General features: G+C 40.9%; 1 protein-coding gene across 1 annotated transcript in view; it reads right to left on the minus strand.

Annotated features, from left to right (window-relative positions):
* The window catches only part of LOC311084222 (uncharacterized protein), a 316,630-nt gene that overhangs the window by 211,082 nt on the left and 82,578 nt on the right, over window positions 1-22,970 (minus strand). The gene's annotated exons all lie outside the window — the stretch shown is intronic.

The raw sequence follows: 22,970 nt of genomic DNA on the forward strand, positions 1-22,970 counted from the left end.
TAGTTTGACATCAGTCCACCTCATTTTGTGGTGTGCTCACCAGGTGGAGCCTTTTTTGGGAGTAGGGGCTGTAAACACAGATTATAGCTTATACATTTACTCCAGAAACTAACTCTACGAACATGGAAAACAGTGATGGGCCTCTTAACCTTTACACTGAGGAGAAGATCCAACACGACTTCAAGGGGACCAAGAGATACATGATTATGCATTTCTGCTCAGCTAGTGACTCTGGACATCAACCACACTGCAAACGCAAATCATTTTTCATTATTGTCTATTTTATATGTATAACAGTTCTATTTAAGAACATATTAGACAGGACTGTTAGACAGATCGTAAACTAATGAACATGGAGAATGTGAGCACTGTTTGTTTGCTCAGGCTCTGGCGTTCTCAGCGCCATCAAAATAAAGGTTCGCCATGAGGTCAAAATAAAAGTCACAACAACAAGCGCAGCTTACGTCCTTTCAGAGTTCCTACTGGCGGTGTGAATACAACCAGGAAAACGTTCCTAGGGGAACCATTAGTTCTCGGGGAAACCACCCTGGTGGTTAGTTCCTAGAACTATCTGGAGGGAAACCCCCCATACTTTCAAGTTTGCTTTGGGGGCAAAGCTTTCTGGTATGAAGTCACCCTCGGTCTGACCCAGTTTAGGCCAGGACATATTGCAGCCATTTCTGGATACTCAGGAGCAGAGACTTCCCTCTGAGCAACTATCTGTGAGATATAAGGGTTATGCACAGATTCTTCGCACTCTCTCTCTATGGAAGACTCTGGTATCACTTCGAGTCCCACACTTGTGTTGCCGTCGCAAGACTACCTCGACAGACACCACTGTCACGGGTTGGGCTGTGGTTTTAAATAGACATCTAGATCATGACTGCAGGGAAGGTCTTCATCTCCCAGATCTGAGGAAATCATATGTTGGTCCGTCGTAAAACTTGTGGATCGTCTCCTGAACTCCTCTCTCACAGGATGGGATGTGATCTTGGATGGCCGACAGCTCAGTCTCTGTTTAGGCTCATCTAGTATGACATATAATCACCTGGAGATGAGGGCTGTATTTCTAACTTGGAAATACTGTACTTCTCCTACATTTGAAGGGTTAACATGTGTTGATCCAGACTGATATAATTCTGTAGCAAAATGAAAAGAACTGAAGCCATAAAACATTTAAAACTCAACATCTAAACGGCACAAACAGAACTAAACTAATTTGAGAAACATTTTCTTCATGGGTCACAGAAAAACCCATGATAGCAACTAGGGATGTCGAAATTAATCGTTTCTACGATGCATCGCGATGCAGACGAGGAAGATTCGGTATCGGTTTAGTAATAGACCATAACCGATTATAATGTAGGCTACTGACGCTTTTCTGACTTAATTTGTCATGTACGTGCTTTGTCGCGGTAGCATACAACAATGGCAGAGGGAGGTGAGACACGAGAGAGAGAAAATTAAAAATGCTCCAACTACTTTAAAAGCCTACATCTGGGAACATTTCGGCTTTTATGAACAACCTGGTAAGCACGACCTGCAGAAGACACGCGCTGTGTGCGTTCATGTCACGCACAAGAATATGTAGGAGGTAATACCACTAACTTGATAAACCATGTTAGCCGATTTCACCCCGAGCTGTTAACGCTTGGCAGAGTCTGACTGCTTTAGAGTAAGCGGATGAGCTCCAACCTCACCCGAATCCGCAGCCAAAAACAAATCATCCACCCGCCCCAATAATTTTCTCTGATTTAAGTATCCGCACCCGATGGTCAAATTACAATTATTCTGTGTTGTTACACGTGATTATAAATGGATGATCGTCACCTTCAACAGCGGACTCGGCGACGGTTGATCCGCGCATCTTTAATGGTAACATAATACACTGATTAATGAGCACTGCTTTAAAATGAACATTTCTTTAAAACAAAATTTATTTGACAGATTTTTCTTTTCTTAATGGCATAAACAAGCTTTACTCCCTTGAAACTTAAACTGGAATGACACTGTTTCTGTCACTGCAACTTCCCGAACAGGCGAGCACACACACACACACACGCACACACACACACACACGCACACAACACTTTTGAAGTAAAATTGAAAATTGAGAGTGCATCGTGATATCAAATTGAACTGAATCGATGACATGATAATCGTAATCGAACCGAACCGTGAGATCAGTGTAGGTTCACACCCCTAATAGCAACCCATAAATATCTGAAAACATTTGCTATGAAACACGACAGAATCTGCAATATTTAGATGGTTGAATCCTCATTAAATAGGAATAAACCTACATCACAGGTGTTGTTTTTTATCAGAGAAAGTCATGAAAATTAACACAAGCTTCTGCTGGTCTTTATTGTGAATTCTGGCCCTGCATGAGTGTTGGATTAGAGGTCCATATCTAATGGTGTGTTTAGTGTTGTGAGCCGTCAGTCATATTTGACCTCTGAAAACACAACAACAACAAAAGAGTTGAAATTTGTATTTGACTGACTGTGATGGTCTTGATGAGAAATATTTGAGTTCATGAGATCTCTGGCTTTTGATTGCAGACATTGGTATCTTTTTGAATCTGAGCAAAATAACTCTTTTGAACATGTGTACACATTTAAACTCACCAACCAGACGTCACAGACACAAACAGAGAAAAACAGGGAGAAACATCAACGGTTTCAATCAGCAAATATGAAAAGACAAACTCTTCAAAACTGGTTCAGTAATAAAATGGCAGATGTGCTGATGTGAAGATGCTCTAGTAAATTCATGAGAAACTCTACAATCAGTCAAATCATCTTTAACAGTTTTGATGTGTTTTACTGATTATTTCACGTCATCTGAGCTTCACCACTTTGAGCTACAGTTTGAGCTCTAGTCGGCCACAACGCCCACTAGATCTGATAGATAGTGTTATTTTCTCAAGGGCCTCATAAAGTTCTCACGGACTAGAGAAGTTAAAAACATCTTAAAGCAACAGTTTGATCTTGTCATGAGATCCTGTGAGTGTTTGGCTCTGCTCTCTCCTGTAACTCTCTTCAGGACGTTAGTTGTTCATTTCTGATCAAATGTCTCGATTGTTTCTCCTCTCAGACTGATTTCAGAGTTTCTCTAATGGTTTTATGGAGCAGGAACAGATCGCCTGCTATAACTGTGTGTATGAAAGTGTTCTCTGATATCTTCATATGATTAATATTCAACAGCTATGTATTATGACCCTGATGTGACGCTCTAAATGTTCACTTTGCACGCATTAGTGAGACGCTCACACAAAAACACTGAAACTGTGCAATAATTTCTCACACGGCTCAGACAAGCTGCTAAAGACTGTGACGTCAGAGCTGACAAAGATAATCAGTTACGAGATGCTGTTTTGAGCAAATGTTTGGATATGAGGCGAGCAAATAAAGCAATAATTCGGGGCCAATGCCCAATTCACCTCTAGACGAGCTTCTTCAAGGTATGAACGGCTCCACTGTCAAGTCAAGTCAAGTATATTTGTATAGCGCTTTTCACAATACAGATTGTATCAAAGCAGCTTCACAGTATTAAATCAAAATAACACAACAAGGTTTGTTTCTAGTGGAAAAAAAAGTCCACGTTTGGTAAGGCTGATCAATAGTATTATTGATTGATTAAATTAAATTAAATATCCCCAACTGAGCAAGCCAAAGGCAACAGTGGCAAGGAACTGAAAAACTCCATCAAGTGACCTAATGGAGAAAAAAAAAAAACTTGTGAGAACCCAGGCTCAGTCGGGGGCCAGTTCTCCTCTGGCATTTATGAACTAGAGGTCGGATTTAACTGTAAGATTAAAAGTATTATGTGAATGCCTGGCTGAAGAGATGTGTCTTTAATCTAGTTTTAAACTGGGAGAGCGAGTCTGAGCAACGAACAGTATCAGGAAGGCTATTCCAGAGTTTTGGAGCTAAATGTGAAAATGCTCTCCCTCCTTTGGTGGATCTGGATATCCTAGGAATGACCAAAAGCCTCGAATTTATTGATCTTAAAGAGCGCGATGGATTATAGGGCGATAGAAGATCCGTTAAATAGACTGGAGCTAAGCCGTTTAGGGCTTTATAAGTCAGTAGCAATACCTTGTAATTAATACGGAACTTTATAGGTAACCAATGCAGTGATGATAAAATCTGTGTAATATGATCATATTTTCTTGATCTAGTAAGAACTCTAGCGGCTGCATTTTGGACTAACTGTAGCTTGTTTATTGAGGATGCAGGACAACCTGCTAATAAAGCATTACAGTAATCTAGTCTCGAGGTCATGAATGCATGAACTAACTTTTCTGCATCAGAAACTGATAGCATATTACGTAGCTTAGCAATGTTTCTAAGGTGGAAAAAGGCTGTTTTTGTAACATATGAACACTGTGTTCAGAAAGCGTGATCTGAAATGGGGGTTCGATCAACTGGATCTTACAGCACAGTTCAGATGAATCACAACATCTGCTGTTCATAACAGAGAGTACAAGAGAGTGTGTCGAGCGAGCAAAATCAACATGAAGTCACATCAGCACTCGCAGGTATTGAGGGAGTGGAGAATATCTCTGATGATATTATTATACTTGCTCCAAACCAAGAGACACATGATCAGAGACGACATGCAGTCTAGCGGAGGCTCGTAGACTGTGGATTGACACTCAACATAATACAATGTGAACAACATGGGAATGTTTCTTTCTGAAAAGGGGGTTGACTGACCGCTGAAAGGGTTCATGCTGTGGTGTAGGCCAGAGAACCAGAGAAACACAGAAGTTTAAAGGTATAGTGGAGGATTTTCTTTTTCTGGGTGGATCATCAAGACTATTGGTCCTCCTAGTTGTCAATCATTCTGGTCATATGTTTACATAAGGCCGTCGTACGTGCTCGTCCCTAGGTAGTTTTCGCTTTCTGTGCATGCGTACTTTCGGATGTATGTGTGTGGTGAGCTACGGTTTCAGCCATTCATTGAAGCTCGCCGTTCTCACCGGGTTTTTTCAAAATGTCTGAGGGTCGCAAGAGAAAAAGTGTCTATGAATTGTATGACAAGAAGAGAAAGGCCTCTGAAGAAAGAAACAAGACCAGAGTGTTTTTGGGAGAATATTTCACACGCTGGCGTGCGCTAAAAGCACAGGTTGGGCTTCCCACTGATGCCTCAGTCGCGACGTTTCTACTCGACAGGTAAAGTTTGGCATGCTATTTGGAGAAATCCATTTAAAATCACTGCTAGTAAAAGTTAATGTAAGCTATGATTAGCAATGCTAGCCCTGGCACAAGTCACGCACCGCGCAGACACGGTAAACATCTCAATTTGTCTAAAGTAGCCTTATGACCAAATGGTAGTGGCAGCTCTAGACAAATTTTACTAGGGGGGCCAAGGAGGGGCCAGTGTTTAACCAGAGGGGCACATTAAAAATGGCAACACATTTTATTTAAAGATTATAAACTTTATTTTACTTTAAAATCATATTAACATTCATTTTGTACAAGAGTGAGTGCAGGTGCAAAAGAGGTAGGCCATAAAAAAATTAAAAATACAGTACAAGGTACAAATACAGGGTGTCAATTCAATGCAAAAATAAAACACCAGGGTACAACAGTGTCGTTGTGTCGTTCAGACTTTGCATGTACTGAAAACCCTGCATCTCTCATAGTTGCTTTTTTCCAGTTTCTAAAACCAGGTGCTGAAACAGACCTAGCAACGATACTGACATTTAGATCTTCGCTTCTGCTTCGATAAGTTTGCTTAGATATCAGGGATGAAAAACATGTATGGTCAAAAAAGAGAGAGGTTATCGAAGCCCTCGCCCTACGGCAATATCCAGATACTTACATAATTGTGATGAATTTAATCCTTTGTAAGTTATCATTTTGCAGTGTAAGATCAGTTAACACCTAAATGAATGTATTATGTATTTTTATTTATTAAACTTAGTGAGTGTATCAGCAGCAAAAAGTAATTCTTGAAAAAATCTGCACAGTAATTTTATACAATCTAAACATGTTAATAAAAACAAATTAGTATTAGTACTCTTATAAAATTCAATCAGGCAATCATACATTTCACAATTTTATATTTATATATGAATGTCAAGAATTCAGAAGTGTATATATTTATAATGCTTACACGACACAGAAATAATATACAATTAAAGGAACCTATGTAAGAAATGTATTTCAATTAATCATAAAATGGCCCCCCTCCTTGAACTGCCACCTTACCGTGGTGGAGGGGTTTGAGTACCCGAATGAACCTAGGAGCTATGTTGTCTGGGGCTATATGCCCCTGGTAGGGTCTCCCAAGGCAAACAGGTCCTAGCCGACGGGTCAGACTAAGAGCGGTTCAAAAACCCTTATGATGCCAAAAAAACGAGGACCGTGACGTCGCCCGGTATGGCGCAGCCGGGGCCCCACCCTGGAGCCAGGCCCGGGGTTGGGGCTCGTATGCGAGCGCCTGGTGGTCGGGCCTCCCCCCATGGGGCCGGCCGGGCTCAGACCGAAGGAGCGACATGGGGCCACCCTCCCGTGGACCCACCACCTGCAGGAGGGACCGTAAGGGGCCGGTGCTAAGTGGATCGGGCGGCAGTCGAAGGCGGGGGCCTAGACAACCCGAACCCTGGACGCGGAATCTAGCTCTAGGGACATGGAATGTCACCTCTCTGGCGGGGAAGGAGCCTGAGGTTGTGCGTGAGGTTCAGAGATTCCGACTAGAGATAGTTGGGATCACCTCTACGCACGGCTTGGGCTCTGGAACCACACTCCTCGAGAGAGGATGGACTCTTCACCACTCTGGAGTTGCCCATGGTGAGAGGCGGCGGGCTGGTGTGGGTTTGCTTATAGCCCCCCAGCTCAGCCGCCATGTGTTGGAGTTCACCCCGGTGAACGAGAGGGTCGCTTCCCTACGCCTTCGGGTCGGGGATAGGTCTCTCACTGTCGTTTGTGCTTACGGGCCGAACGGCAGTGCAGAGTACCCGGCCTTCTTGGAGTCTCTGGGAGGGGTGCTGGAAAGTGCTCCGACTGGGGACTCCGTCGTTCTACTGGGGGACTTCAACGCCCACGTGGGCAGCGACAGTGACACCTGGAGGGGCGTGATTGGGAGGAACGGCCCCCCTGATCTGAACCCGAGTGGTGTTCTGTTATTGGACTTCTGTGCTAGTTACAGCTTGTCCATAACGAACACCATGTTCAAGCATAAGGGTGTCCATCAGTGCACATGGCACCAGGACACCCTAGGCCGGAGGTCGATGATCGACTTTGTGGTCGTTTCATCCGACCTCCGGCCGTATGTCTTGGACACTCGGGTGAAGAGAGGGGCGGAGCTGTCAACTGATCACCACCTGGTGGTGAGTTGGATCCGATGGCGGGGGAGGAAGCTGGACAGACTCGGCAGACCCAAACGTACTGTGAGGGTCTGTTGGGAACGTTTGGCCGAATCTCCTGTCAGAGAGATCTTCAACTCCCACCTCCGGCAGAGCTTCGACCAGATCCCGAGGGAGTCTGGAGATATTGAGTCCGAGTGGACCATGTTCTCCACCTCCATTGTCAACGCGGCCACTCGGAGCTGTGGCCGTAAGGTCTCCGGTGCCTGTCGAGGCGGCAATCCCCGAACCCGGTGGTGGACACCGGAAGTAAGGGATGCCGTCAAGCTGAAGAAGGAGTCCTATCGGGCCTGGCTGGCTTGTGGGACTCCTGAGGCAGCTGATGGGTACCGACGGGCCAAGCGGACTGCAGCCCGGGTGGTTGTGGAGGCAAAAACTCGGGCCTGGGAGGAGTTCGGTGAGGCCATGGAGAAGGACTATCGGTCGGCCTCGAAGAGATTCTGGCAAACCGTCCGGCGCCTCAGGAGGGGGAAGCAGTGCCCTACCAATGCTGTTTACAGTGGAGGTGGGCAGCTGTTGACCTCGACTGGGGATATCACCGGACGGTGGAAGGAATACTTCGAGGATCTCCTCAATCCCGCCGTCACGTCTTCCATTGAGGAAGCAGAGGCTGAGGGCTCGGAGGCGGACTCGTCCATCACCCAAGCTGAAGTCACCGAGGTAGTCAAGAAACTCCTCGGTGGCAAGGCACCGGGGGTGGATGAGATCCGCCCTGAGTACCTTAAGTCTCTGGATGTTGTGGGGCTGACTTGGCTGACACGCCTCTGCAACATCGCGTGGCGGTCGGGGACAGTACCTTTGGACTGGCAGACCGGGGTGGTGGTCCCTCTTTTCAAGAAGGGGGATCGGAGGGTGTGCTCCAACTATAGGGGGATCACACTTCTCAGCCTCCCTGGGAAAGTCTATGCCAGGGTACTGGAGAGGAGAATCCGGCCGATAGTAGAACCTCGGATTCAGGAGGAACAGTGTGGTTTTCGTCCCGGTCGTGGAACACTGGACCAGCTCTATACCCTCTACAGGGTGCTGGAGGGCTCATGGGAGTTTGCCCAACCAATCCACATGTGCTTTGTGGATTTGGAGAAGGCATTCTACTGTGTCCCTCGCGGCGGCCTGTGGAGGGTGCTCCGGGAGTATGGGGTCCGGGGCCCTTTGCTAAGGGCTATCCAGTCCCTGTACGACCGGAGCAGGAGCTTGGTTCGTATTGCCAGCAGTAAGTCAGACTTGTTCCCGGTGCGTGTTGGACTCCGGCAGGGCTGCCCTTTGTCGCCGGTTCTGTTCATAATTTTTATGGACAGAATTTCTAGGCGCAGCCAGGGGCCGGAGGGGGTCAGGTTTGGGGACCACACGATTTCATCTCTGCTTTTTGCGGATGATGTTGTCGTGTTGGCCTCATCAAACCAGGACCTCCAGCATGCGCTGGGACGGTTTGCAGCCGAGTGTGAAGCGGCTGGGATGAAAATCAGCACCTCCAAATCCGAGGCCATGGTTCTCAGTCGGAAAAGGGTGGTTTGCCCGCTTCAGGTTGGTGGAGAGCTCCTGCCTCAAGTGGAGGAGTTCAAGTATCTTGGGGTCTTGTTCACGAGTGAGGGAAGGATGGAACGGGAGATTGACAGGCGGATCGGTGCAGCTTCTGCAGTAATGCGGTCCCTGTACCGGTCTGTCGTGGTGAAGAAGGAGCTGAGCCGCAAGGCGAAGCTCTCGATTTACCAGTCAATCTACGTTCCTACTCTCACCTATGGTCATGAGCTGTGGGTCATGACCGAAAGGACAAGATCCCGGATACAAGCGGCCGAAATGAGCTTTCTCCGCAGGGTGGCTGGGCGATCCCTTAGAGATAGGGTGAGAAGCTCGGTCACTCGGGAGGAGCTCAGAGTAGAGCCGCTGCTCCTCCACATCGAGAGGGGTCAGTTGAGGTGGCTCGGGCATCTTTTCCGGATGCCTCCTGGACGCCTTCCCGGGAAGGTGTTCCGGGCATGTCCCACCGGGAGGAGACCCCGGGGAAGACCTAGGACACGCTGGAGAGACTATGTCTCCCGGCTGGCCTGGGAACGCCTCGGTGTCCCCCCGGAAGAGCTGGAGGAAGTGTCTAGGGAGAGGGAAGTCTGGGCATCCCTGCTTAGACTGCTGCCCCCGCGACCCGGCCCCGGATAAGCGGTAGAAGATGGATGGATGGATGGATGGCATAAAATGGCCCTGATATGTCACTAGACATTAAGAAATCATGTTCATTTCTGACAACAGTAGTCCGGCCAGGATATTGTCATTTAAAAGTGAAGTTGCAGCCCTCAACTGATGTTGATGTTGTCATGTTGTGTTTTGGCCTGAAGCGCCACCCTCCACCTATCTACCAATCACAAAGTCAGTAGTGTTTCGGCATCCGGGTTGCCAGCTCAGCTCTAGTTACCACAGCTGCAGCTACAAACGTTCCTGCTGGATCCTGCAGCCTATCTGGCAACCTCGAGTCAGGGGGGGGCAGTGTTGACAGATCTCGCGAGACAAATAAGCAACCAGGGGCCTGTACCATGAAGGTAGCTGAACAAACTCGGGGTTACAGGATTAGTTTTGAGTTGACAAAACCAAACCGATGCAATCAGGCTTTATTGGTACCATATGATGCAGCTCATCAACTTTCTTTGTCAACTCAAGCTTTGATCCTCAAGCTATGATCACTCCACGCGCGCGTGCACATAAAAGAGTGACGTCGACACTGAACAACCAATCGTGGGTAGAGCGAGAGCGATATATTTTTTACGCGGAGGAGCAAGAGATAATCATTCAGAATTACGATGAATTTAAATATGTATTTCAAGCTCGAAACAATACGGTCTCTGCTGCCAAAGCAAGAGAAGACTGTTGGAGAAAGATTGCTGATTGTTAATGTGTAAGTTAAACAAATACATTCTATATTTATGTAAAATTATTATATGTATGTGTAGCCTATGTGTAATATAGCCTATTTTTATAATGTATAAAAAATGTGCATGTACTAAGAAAGATTAATATTCATTGATTTTTTTTAGATACAACCCCAACTCCAAATGTTCTTGGCAGCAGATAAAGACAAAATATACAAATATAATTCAAAGTGGTGAGTATTTACCACAACCTTTTATTATTTTTGTGAACATTTTATCACAAACACTTGTTTGCAGCAAACAGAAATAAAGAGTTAAATTCAGAAAACACTGTGGCGGAGGAGTTGGCTCTGAGTAGGCAATAAGGGATGGCCGATTATGGATGGGATTACAGGTGCTGTACAATCTGACCCTGGTGCTGGCTCCTCTAAGCAAGTAACACTGGGTACGTGTGCAATACATTACTACTTTTAAGTTTTAAATATGGCTGACTGTATGTTCTGCAGTAGAGGGAAATACAGTGTCCCTGTTGAAGCCAGCACACATACACACACACACACACACACACACACAGTCTCCCACACAGAGGTCAGTATGCAGCAGACAGAACACCAAACATAACCTGCTTTACAACAGTTATGCTTTACATTGGCCTATTTTTATTTATTAGGGTGGAGGAAATGAAGACACTCTGTGTGTGTGTTCTCAGACAGTTGCTGATGTGAATGCACTGGGCTTTTTATTATGGCAAACATTTGAATGTGTGGCATAAAAAAGGGACTGGCCCTTACACATCTCTTTTATTGTAGGATTTTTCACAACCTGCCCCAGAAACTGAGGCCTCTACCTCAATGGGCTTCAGAAGAAATGTGTAAGGATTTAAAACCCTTGACATAAATTACAGTCAGTCCTGTGTTTGTAGGAAGTCAAGGAACTTTTTGTGATTTGATGAGCCTCCAGAAAACTTGTAAAGATCATGTTTGTGGTGGAATTATGTTTCAGGTGGAAACAGACTCAGTCAGGGCCCTGTACAAAAGGAGTCTTGAACTAGACTGCACACTAAAGGAGACTTGAACTAGACTGCTCACTAAAGGAGTCTTGAACTAGACTGTTCACTAAAGGAGCTGACTGTGAGCTGAGGAGGCTCAAAAAAAAAAAAATGGAGATCAAACAGCTGGATAAAACTGATCTCAGTATGTGAACTTATTTAACCAAGTAATACTTTAGTATGAATATTTATTAATGCAACTTTCTCTTGCTCTCTTTCTCCCTCCCATCCCACAAAACCAATAAAACAGTTTGAGACCTATCTGCAGTTTCAATGTGCTTTTATTAAGTGTAATATTGTATGGTGATTGCATCTACATCTGCACCAGCTGGGTGGTCAAGTGTGATCGGGTCCGTTTCATCGGGGAGAAGCTGGTTTTGTGGTGTTTCTCGCTCCTTTCTACTGGTGGCTATAATATGCAGAATGGCACATGCAGCCACTATCTGTGATGCCCGCTCTGGTGACTCTGAAGCGTCGAACACAGTTGAAATGTGCCTTTAGGATGCCAAAGGTCATCTCTATCTTCACTCTGGTTTTACTGAGGGCCACATTGAAGCGGTGCTGTGGCCCTGTCTGAGGGTCATGATAGGGGGTTATTGTGTCTAGGTTTTTCTATCTCAGTTCAAATTAACAGTGTTTTGTACTGTACCAAATTTAACTTGCTTTCCTCAAAGCGCTGACACAACAGACTAACGGAAAGTTTGTGAGACAAGCACTGGAGCAGGCCATTTGGCATTTGGCATTATCATTGTTATATCTGTTAACGTTACTATTAATTTAAAGATTTATCTCACAGAAAATAATCTCACATATTCACATCATCTCTACCTGAACATTATGGCTGTGATAGGACTTCCTATTAGGGAATCCTATCATAAGATTAACAGAATAATAATAAAGATTTAAAATAATTCTTAACATGTATTATATTGTAGGCCTATAGTACATTTGTGATATTTGGCTTTTTTTTTTTTTTTTTTTTTTTTTTTAATGTTCATGTGATGTCACCCTATCAATATATCTTACCGGCAATTTTATAAAAGCCCTCTTTTATGGACATGGTCGATAAATGTCCGGGGAACACTATTAATGAAACTATTCATGTACTCCTGCAGAGCGAGGACCACCTTGCGAATGGTTCGACAAACCGTTTTTTCCACTAGCTTCTGTGCGTCACCGTGCAAGTATGTACCACTTGCAAAAAAACGCAACGCAATACCATTTGCGGTACAGTAAGTGCATGAATTCGACGTGTTAAATTATTTATGTGCGGCTCAAGAAGTTCGCAAAGATAAGACATTCCTTCCGCGGAAAAGCTGTATCTTTCATACAAGTAACTATCAAGAAAGGCAAAGGGATTTTGTCTGGCTAAAAACTCTTTCTCTACGAAGTGCTCGTCTAACAATTTGCGCTGAGATGTCCACTGGATTTGGAAGAAAAGGTGAAGTCATTGCAACAGACACTTGGAATAAGTTACATCACCTATGTTTCTTTGCTCTCAGATGATTGGTCAAACTTCAGTCTGAGATCTCGAATCCAGAACATAACCTGCCCCGGAGCAGGTTAGCCGTGCAGAGTAAGATACCATGGCGACGAACACCGATTAAAGCCAAGCTACTTTCATAGTACCTAAAACCCAGGGTTGGCGGAAACTAAACTGAAACATAGCTGGCTAGCCACCTAATCCGGCTTCATGGTACAGGCCCCAGGCAGCGTGTGTATAGTAACACAGCTGTGGTGCGCGAGCTGATTAGAGAAAAACGCGCAGTGGATTGAGCGCGCACCGGCACAGATGCGCGAGCTGTTCGAGCACATCCCTTTAAACAGACATCAGTGGAAAGTTTGTTCAGTCGGATGTCAATGGCAAAGAAAATAAAACGAGGCATGTAGCTTATTATTAACGTTAACTGACGAGAGAGAGAGCGAGCGCACTTCTGTTGAATGCTCTTGATTGCTGATCATTCACTCAGCACGTGTCATTTGGATTAAAACTAAATTGTATATGTAAGTAAAGTAAAACATGAACTGTTACCTGATTTATGTATAACGAGTGGTTCCCTACATTATTACAGGACGTTTGCAGGTCAAGAAGTTTAATCCGCAAACACAAACATCCGAAGCGTGCGCTCCGCAAACCAACGTCTTGATAGACAGCGCGCGAATACTGTATTGAATTGTCTTTCACGTCTTGCGCTTAAACGGACGAATTCACACAAGTTTATGCAAAAACGCCTGTCTAGGTGAGTATCCCAGTAAACAAAGTCGGTTATATCTCAAGTGAACGTAGCCATGTTCAAATGGGAGCCATGCGTTCGGTCTTAAAGCGACAGCAGTCTAATAAACCTGCTGCTGTGTTTTAATGTTCAAACAAAGGACAAATAAATTACTCACTGCTATTGACTAAATAGGCTACCCTTTTCAACTTTAAAAAAAATCCATCTATATATAATTTATACAGTAATGAATATGCATTTTTTTCACATTTGATTACTTTATTCAAATTTCTGTACCTGTTAGATCTACCTGAAAAACTCTAAAAACACTGTTTATTTCATTTGTAGCCTTTCTTTGTTCTATTGTATTTATTTGTCCTATTTGTAATTCGATTATTTGTTCTTATTTTGTTACTGATTGCTTACTTGTCTTTAATAATGTTTTAAATTCACATTAATTAGTCTGGTAGTTTTTGTTGTATCAAAATTGGATTAAATAATTGATATTTCACTGGTATCTAAACATTTGTTACACTGACCCAATCCTCAGCACTGAGCCCTTCTGGAGCTGCTCTAAATATGTGCTGTGCTATTAAATGATAGATAAAATACGATAGAGCAATAGAATGAACAGTGACAGTAACAGAAGCTTATACAATGCATTTTAGCAGGCTTTATTAAGCATGAAAATAACTGAAATAAATATATATCTGATGAACAAATTAAGCCAACTAATATGATTTATATTATTTTGGTCTATCTACTAATACATTTAAAAATTACAAATGCAGTGAAAATTCAGGTATCGATAATTGGTATCGGCGAGTACAAGAAATTAAAGAATGAGTATCGGACTCGTTCTGCAAAAAGTGGTATCGGTGCATCCCTAATTAAAAAAAATTTTGTTGTTGAAAAAATACAATCTTTTCACGCTAAATTAACGCTGCAGCCTGTCTGAGATATAGAGCTATTTCGCATGGCTATGAGCATGATATTATGTATATGATAAGTATATAATACAACTTTCATTCTTCAGGTCAATCATATATTCATAGAAAATCTGTTTCAATATCCTTTCAATGGTTAAGGTGATTTCACATGCCTGACAGCGCTGGTCAATGGATTGATCTCTATGACATGAAACATTAGTTATCATATATATATATATGTAATTTGAGTAAAAAAATAAAACGAATATATTGTTTGATAAGTGCTGATTGAAGTCCTTGGAATCCAAAAAAGTAGTGCTTGAAAAGTCCTTGAAAGTCCTGGAATTTCATTTTACAGAATCTGTACGAACCCTGTTGAAAACATCTGTTTCGCTGGAAGGGCAAGGGGGTAGCAACAGGACAATAGTAACGTTACAGAGACTGACAGGTCCGATGGAAGGGCTAACATTAATGTTATGAGAGAGTAAGGTATTAAAATACGGGATATTTTACAGGAAAATTTGTCCACCTACTGGTCCCTGGTTTCCCTAACGTATCCCGGTAAATTCCACATCCTTTTCGGGATTTTAACATCTTTTTTCTTTCTCCCAACTCTGCTTCTCCTCGTTCGACTTGCTGTATGTTTACATTCGCGAGGCCATCAACATGGCCGCCACGCCAAGTATGACGTCACGACTCCCAAGCCCTATTGTAAACAACATTAAGAGGCTTAAGATGAATATCGTGGGTATTTTGATAAACAATATCACCATAATATTAACTGAGGTAATATTAACTGAGAAACAATTCTTTTCCTGTCCTGAAATGTAAAACAATTAATTGAACGATAAAGTGAACGTAGGCAATAATATGTTCTATTAACAATATAATCTATATGGGGCTTAAAAGAAAGTTCAGAGCAGTGGCGTCATGCCCATTCAAAGTGGCGTCATGCCCCCTCAGATTTTTCCTCCCTGATAATTTTTTTGTCACAACTTTATTCCTATTATGCTCCATAATATACCAGAGCCTATAACGACTCAAATGTATTCTTCTGGATGTGTAATAAATCGGTCAGCATCAGCCCGCCCCTTTTTCCTAATATGGTGTCTGTGTATATCAACGCTACGCGCGTAGCGCTCTAGAATCTTTGCTGTGTATGTTCAAGCAACTCACTCGTCTCGCTCGTTGAGCTGGCAATGTTTTACAGATGGTCTTGAAGTGGTAAGTGGGCAAAGCAACAAATCGGCATTGAATTAGTTATCGGATGATATTAAAAGGTAGTGGGATTATTTGTGGTTGACCTGGAAATTTTAACTTGATCAAAAAGTTATGGATTTGATATTAGCTGCGAATTCAGAGCATTAACTTAAGTTGTGTCAGCGTAAACTAGTTGGCTAACGTTACTGCCATACAAAGCCATAGTAACGTTATCTGATCGGTTTTGAAACATCTGTTCCTTATTTAAAATATAATAATGAGCAGTGTAACTACAGTATTTCAATGATTCTACTAAAGTAATGTTACATATTACATTTGATTTGATTACTTTTTTACATTTCTGTCAAATATTAACCATTTTCAAATAAACGGGGTAGTGTTAACCTTATTCAGCACTGAAATGTCAAACTTCTTTCAAAGTCCTTCACATATTAATATTAAAATAACTTAATTTCAGAGCACCACAAAGTCAGACCTCAGCACCTTTATGTACCTTTAATGTAAGATCGTTCTTAGGTCACATACCAATTTAAAATCATAACATAAAAACTGCAATGGTACTGTTTTTAAAATCATGTGTAGGCCTAAGTGTACAGTAAGTGTGTGTGTAAACATGCTTTAATGAAGTAGACTTCAAAAGCTTTTGAATTTGAGCTTACAGTTCTTTCATCAACCTGTCTTTTACATAAACTTACAAAATAGATACTTTAACTTAGTCCTCAGATAGAGGAGGGTTGCTTCTAGTTCCATTAAGGTATTTCTGTCCCTCCCAAACTGCATTGAAATGGTATGTTTAGCAGCCAGAATTTGAAAATTTTCAGGGGGAGAAACCCCCTGACCCCTCCTAAGATGATCCATATCACCCGTCAGAAAACAGTTGCAACGTCTCAGATTGTGCCCCCCCCAGAATTTTGGCTTGCATGACGCCCCTGGTTCAGAGTCAATCCAAAGACCAAGATATTTAAATGAATCAACATTCTCAAGAGATAAGCCATCATCAAAAATAATATTCAAATCAAAAGTGTTAGAATGACAATGACGTGTCCCAAAAATCATGCAACAAGATTTCCTCTTATTTAACATAAGCATATTGTTATGACACCATTTTTGAACCAAATTAAAATCGGATTGTAAAGAGTTCTGAATTTGAAACAGATCAGAGTTAGTGTTGTAAATTACAGTGTCATCAGCATAAAGATGTACAGAACAATTTGAGCATAACTGAGGTAAATCATTAATAAAGATAGAGAAAAGCAGTGGTCCAAGAGTGGAACCTTGTGGAACACCTTTTTCAACAATTACATAATCTGACTGATAACCCTGGAAAACAACACATTGATGTCTATTATGAAGATAAGCATTAAACCAAAGGAGAGCATTTCTATTTAAACCAATAGAATACAATTTGTCAAGAAGAAGATAATGATTGACCATATCAAAAGCCTTAGAAAAATAAATGAAAATGGCACCTGTTGCTTGGCCTTTGTCAAAGGATAAAAACACATCATTTGTGAATTTTAGAAGAGCAGTTGTAGTAGAAAAATTAGGTCTTAAACCTGACTGTACCGGAGATAGAATATTTAATTAATTAATAAACGATGATAATTGATTAAAATTAGTTTCTCAAAAAATTTTGCAATAGAGCAAATAATAGAAATTGGACAATAATTATTGACATCAGATGAGTCTCCACTTTCAAACAAAGGAGTAACTCTTGCACATTTCCATATGGACGGAACAGAACAAGTAGACAATGATAAATTAAATAAATCTGCAAGAGGATACATTAATACATGAGCAGCGGATTTAACAAATGTAGCTTCTAAACCATCAGAACCAGCACTGCTATTTGTTTTTAGATTGCATATAACATAGTAAACGTCGACAGGCATAATCTTCTTAAAGGAAAATGAACCGTTTGCAGTAATTGAATTTAAAGAAGCATCAGTATAGAAATCAGAACACTGAGAACCGCAAATAAAAAATGCAAAAGGAAAAATGTTGATTAAAAGCTTGAGAAATGAGTGAAGGGTCAGAAATAATTTCATTATTAAATGTAATATTTTTAATCAATCTTTTTTTGGATTTATTCAAAAGATTGTTCAACTGATACCAAAACTGTTTAGGGTTATGAAAGTCCTGAGAAAAACGGTCTTTATAATAATTGGCTTTTGCATTCCTTGTTTCCAACTTACATAAGTTCCTCAAATATCTATAGTTTTCCCAATCAATGGGATCCCTAGAGGACCGGTGTTTAGCCCATGCTTTATTCAATTCAAATTTATTTGTATAGCGCTTTTCACAATACATATTGTTTCAAAGCAGCTTTACAGAAAGTGCATTTCAGAAATGTACATAGAGAAATACAGTTAGTTAATCATGTATTGATTTAGGGCATAAACATATCGCCATCGTCGAGTCGTCTCTTCACAGGCGTCGAGTCGTCTCTGCACGGTGTTGGAGAATCTGTAGTTTCCATGAGAGGCTGGATACAAACTGGAGCTGACGATCTGTATTTACCTTGGGACTGGCGTCCCGAGATAACAACAGAAAAGCAGATGGGAAATAATTAGCGTAGCTGCTGTTCGTAATATTAATGTTAATGCATTCAATCTGATTCAACTGTAGTATAAAAGGTAGGTATTATGTGAACGCTTGGCTAAAGAGATGCGTCTTTAATCTAGTTTTAAACTTGGACAGCGAGTCTGAGCCTCGAACAATATCAGGAAGGCCATTCCAGAGTTTAGGAGCTAAATGTGAAAACGCCCTCCCTCCTTTAGTGGACTTAGATATCCTAGGAATGACCAGAAGCCTCGAATTTAGTGATCTTAAAGAGCGCGATGGATTGTAGGGCGATAGAAGTTCCGTTAAATACACGGGAGCTAAACTATTTAGGGCTTTATAGGTCAGTAGTAATACTTTGTAATTGATACGGAACTTTATAGGTAACCAATGTAGAGACGACAGAATTGGTGTTATATGATCATATTTTCTTGATCTAGTAAGAACTCTAGCGGCTGCATTTTGGACTAACTGTAGCTTGTTTATTGAGGATGCAGGACAACCAGCTAATAAAGCATTACAGTAATCTAGTCTCGAGGTCATGAATGCATGAACTAACTTTTCTGCATCAGAAACAGATAGCATATTACGTAGCTTAGCAATGTTTCTAAGGTGGAAAAAGGCTGTTCTTGTAACATATGAAATATGATTTTCAAAAGACAAGTTGCGGTCTAATATAACACCCAGGTATTTTACTGTAGAGGACAAAGTAACAGGACACCCTTCTAAATTAAAGTTGCCCTTCTAAATTAAAGTTGCTTCTAAATTAAAGTTGAACTTTATCCCTTTGCTTAAAAAGTTTAATAAGATTAGAACTGATCCAAGGTAAATATCTGCCTTTGACTCTAACAGTTTTCAAAGGGGCATGTTTATTTATTATATTTGTAACCTCAGAATGAAAAAAATTCAGGGCATCCTCAACAAAAGGAATTAACTGAAACCTATCCCAATTAATATCAATTAGATCTTGAATAAAATGATCAACGTTCATATTTTTACACTGTCTCAGTCTTATGTATTTAGGTGGAGAACTTGGAGTTTTAATTTTCCAGACACAATATATAATCGAGTGATCGCTTAAACAATCTGACAGTACACCTGATTTAGTTATCCTTTCAGGATTAGTAACAAGTATCCAATCCAACAAATATGAAGAATGAGAATCAACTCTGGTAGGCTCATTAATTAACTGACTCACATTTATACTACCAAATAGATTTCTATCATTAACAGAGGAACGGTCCAACCAGTTTTTATTAAAGTCACCCAAAATAATCAATTCATTGTGTTTCTCAAAAGAATTAATAGTTGACAGAATACACATCGTAGAATCAGACGGAGCAGAGGGTGGCCTATAAATATTACCAATAGTTAATTTTTTGTTAACATGAAAAGTAACTTTCACAAAAAGACACTCAAAATTAACAGGATCAATGTTCAGAATAACACATTCAGAAACTAAGTTTACAGAAACATAGGTTATGTACATTTAGGATGTTATTATTTTCCTGACACCAGGCCATCAGTCCTGCCACCTCTCTTCTGTATGATGTTTCCTCTCCACCAGTGATCAGTGTGATGACTGTAGTGTCATCCGCAAACGTTATAATCCTGGTATTGGTCTGAGAGGCCACACAGTCGTAGGTGAAGATGGTAAACAGCAGCGGGCTCAGGACTGAGCCTTGGGGGATCCCTGTGCTCACAGTTCGGATGCCTGATGTCCGGTCTCCTACTCTGACTGACTGAGATCTGTCCGTCAGCAAGATCATCACCCAGTTACAGAGGAAAGGTGTCAGTCCGAGGGTGAGGAGCTTTTCAGAGCCTCTGTGGTTTGACTGTGTTGAATGCCGAGCTGTAATCAACAAATAACATTCTCACATGTGTCCTTATCCTCCAAATGTGGTTTGCACACCAGACAAAACGAATATCTTTTGACAAGATCTGATGTTTAGGGCTGGATTTGACTATTATTATTTTTATCTGCAGCAACTGCGTGATGCCATGATGTCAATATGGACCAAAAACTTGGAGGAATGTTTCCAGCACTTTGTTGAATCTGTGCCATGAAGAATTAAGGCAGTTCTGAAGGCAAAAAGAGGGTCAAACCTGCTATTAGCAAGGTTTACATAATAAAGCTATATGGGGAGGCTGCAGACCTGGAGCCGGTAGATCTACGCCCCTGGCAGTTTTACGGCCCTGCTGTTCCTGATGCTTCCAGTAGGGGGATATACTGCGAATTAACACCATTAAATCGACGCTCAAAACTTACACATTAATAACCGTCCCGTTCATAGATTTTGCCCGAATTTGTGGTTTTTGTTAATTTAAATATTAAACGTTTTAGTATAAATCTGCACTATGGATTAAAATATCTGTAGATATTAGGTTGGGCTTCACTCAGCCTATACAGAAGACTATTTGTTTTCATGAATTAAAAAATAACACACATAGTTGGATCAGATGACAAGTAATGATGACCTACTGTAGAATAATTCATTGAATATTGAATATATTAATATTGAATAAATATTATTATTAATAATAATAATAATAATAATAGAATATTCACTATATGTTTTTATACAGGAGACTGAGTGAAATATGTTGTTGTGAATTTATATAAAGTTACAATTAGATATTAAACATATTTAGCCCATTAGACATACAGCACTGTGTAATCATATGGATTCTCGATTAAATATCTGCTGTACTATTCACTTAGTCATCATACAGCTACAAAACAGTGTCCTACATAGCATTTTATGAAGACAAACACAATTTATCCCTTTTCTAAAATTCCAAGGGCCATTTATAAGAAAGAGACAATATTTCTGTTCACAAAAACATTATTTATCAACACCATTTATGAATTATGATGACTCCTGTAGATTACTCCCCTATGGCTTGCCAATCTGCTTTAACTGTTTTTCTATCCTCCTGTCAAAGTGCTTCTGCTTACTGATAAAAAATAAAAATAAAATTAAATATAAAAAAAAATTTAAAAAGGACATCCATGGTGAATTTGATCTTGTCAAATTCACAAGCAGCAGGACTCTGTTAAATTTTGTATAAAATTCCTGAATCCTTAATTTTTTTGTCACAGTTGCTTTGGCACATTTCATCATTATTCATTATATCAATTCATTTTTTCCTTCATTAGTGAAATTCTAAATACACCTCCGCAATTCATCAATTCAGGACACATTTACAAAATAAAGTGTAATAGAAATGTATTGAAAACATGATTATGACAACAATCATTTTGCATTTAATGACTTATGCAAGGAACTATAATAGGCCTATTTTTTTATCAACATGACTTAAAGAGTTGATAATGTAGGAAACAGCAGACAGTTGTACATTATCAATTGCATGAATGTACCAAAGCATTTGCAATTTGTATAAAATGAGAAATTGCTTTTATGATGTGCACAAGTGCAAGAGATGCACCAAAGCAACTGAGATAAACTATAATTTGCATATATATATAATACTTTTTAATTTGCATTTCATATCTGTGGGTATTTCATTAAAAAAAAGGACATCCATGGTGAATTTGATAGTCACAGTGTGTGTGTGTGTGTGTGTGTGTGTGTGTGTGTGTGTGTGTGTGTGTGTGCTGCCCAGAATTTATGTCAGGTGAGTGTGGATTGCATCAATTTGCTCCTGATCTTCAAAGTACAACGGCACAGGCACTTGTGGGTGGAACACTTTTGGAAAAAGTGTCAAGACACTTTGATTTCTTTTGGCCACTGATGATGGACTGTGCAGAGAAAATTGAAAATGACATTAAAAACATGTCCTTGTATGTCTCTGTAAGTCATTTATTTACTAGAGAAGCTATTGGTTTGGAATGCAGTTAAAAAAGAGATGGGTGTTTATAGTTTATACAAGTTTCGAGAGAGAGAGAGAGAGAGAGAGAGAGAGAGAGAGAGAGAGAGAGAGAGAGATATTTTCATAGCTAAAGCAAACACGCACCTTTATGGGATGCATCATGCAAGTTACTTGGCAAAGACAGAGTATGATAAATCCCACATTAAGTGCACACAGCCTACATTTTAATCCAGATCAGTAAGCTATTTTAAGAAAAATGTATATTTAGATATAAATGAGATAGTTAGATCATCTCATTTTATAAGAAACAACTCAAACCAGAAAGGAGTAAAGGAGTCTTACTAGAAGAGGCAAGATAAAGACCGGCAACAAAAGAAAATTCAAAAGAAAATTAATTTTGAAAGTGAGTAGAGAAGACCTGGGGCAGCTAAACTTACACGTGGTAAGCTATAACTTATAAATTTAAGCCAGACAGAACATCAACCTGACCGTCCAGAACTTTTTGTCTCTCGAAATAAATTATAGACCCATCCATTGATATATAGAAATTAATTGATATCTACCTAGCTCTATCAAGCTAATCGTTTATAAATAATAAATGTTGCATCATTGCTAAACAACAATAACTTTAGCGGATTATTTAATATACCTCAATTCGTGTCACTGTACAGCCTCCCCCTACTGGATGCATCAGGTACAGCAGGGGCGTAAAACTGCTTGGGGCGTAGATCTACCGGCTCGAGGTCTGCAGCCTCCCCCTACTCTAATAAAATGGCCAGTGAGTGAATTCATAGTTAAAGCTAAACTGTAATACTTACAGTTAAAGCTATTATTTTTCAAGAGTCTTATTTTGGACACTAGATGGCGCTCTAGTTTTAGTGGGACGTTGTTTTATTTGATGAAATTGGTCATGGTCTGTTAAACAAC

This window comes from Abramis brama, assembly GCF_963993115.1.
Source record: "Abramis brama genome assembly, chromosome: 6".
Taxonomy (NCBI): domain Eukaryota; kingdom Metazoa; phylum Chordata; class Actinopteri; order Cypriniformes; family Leuciscidae; genus Abramis; species Abramis brama.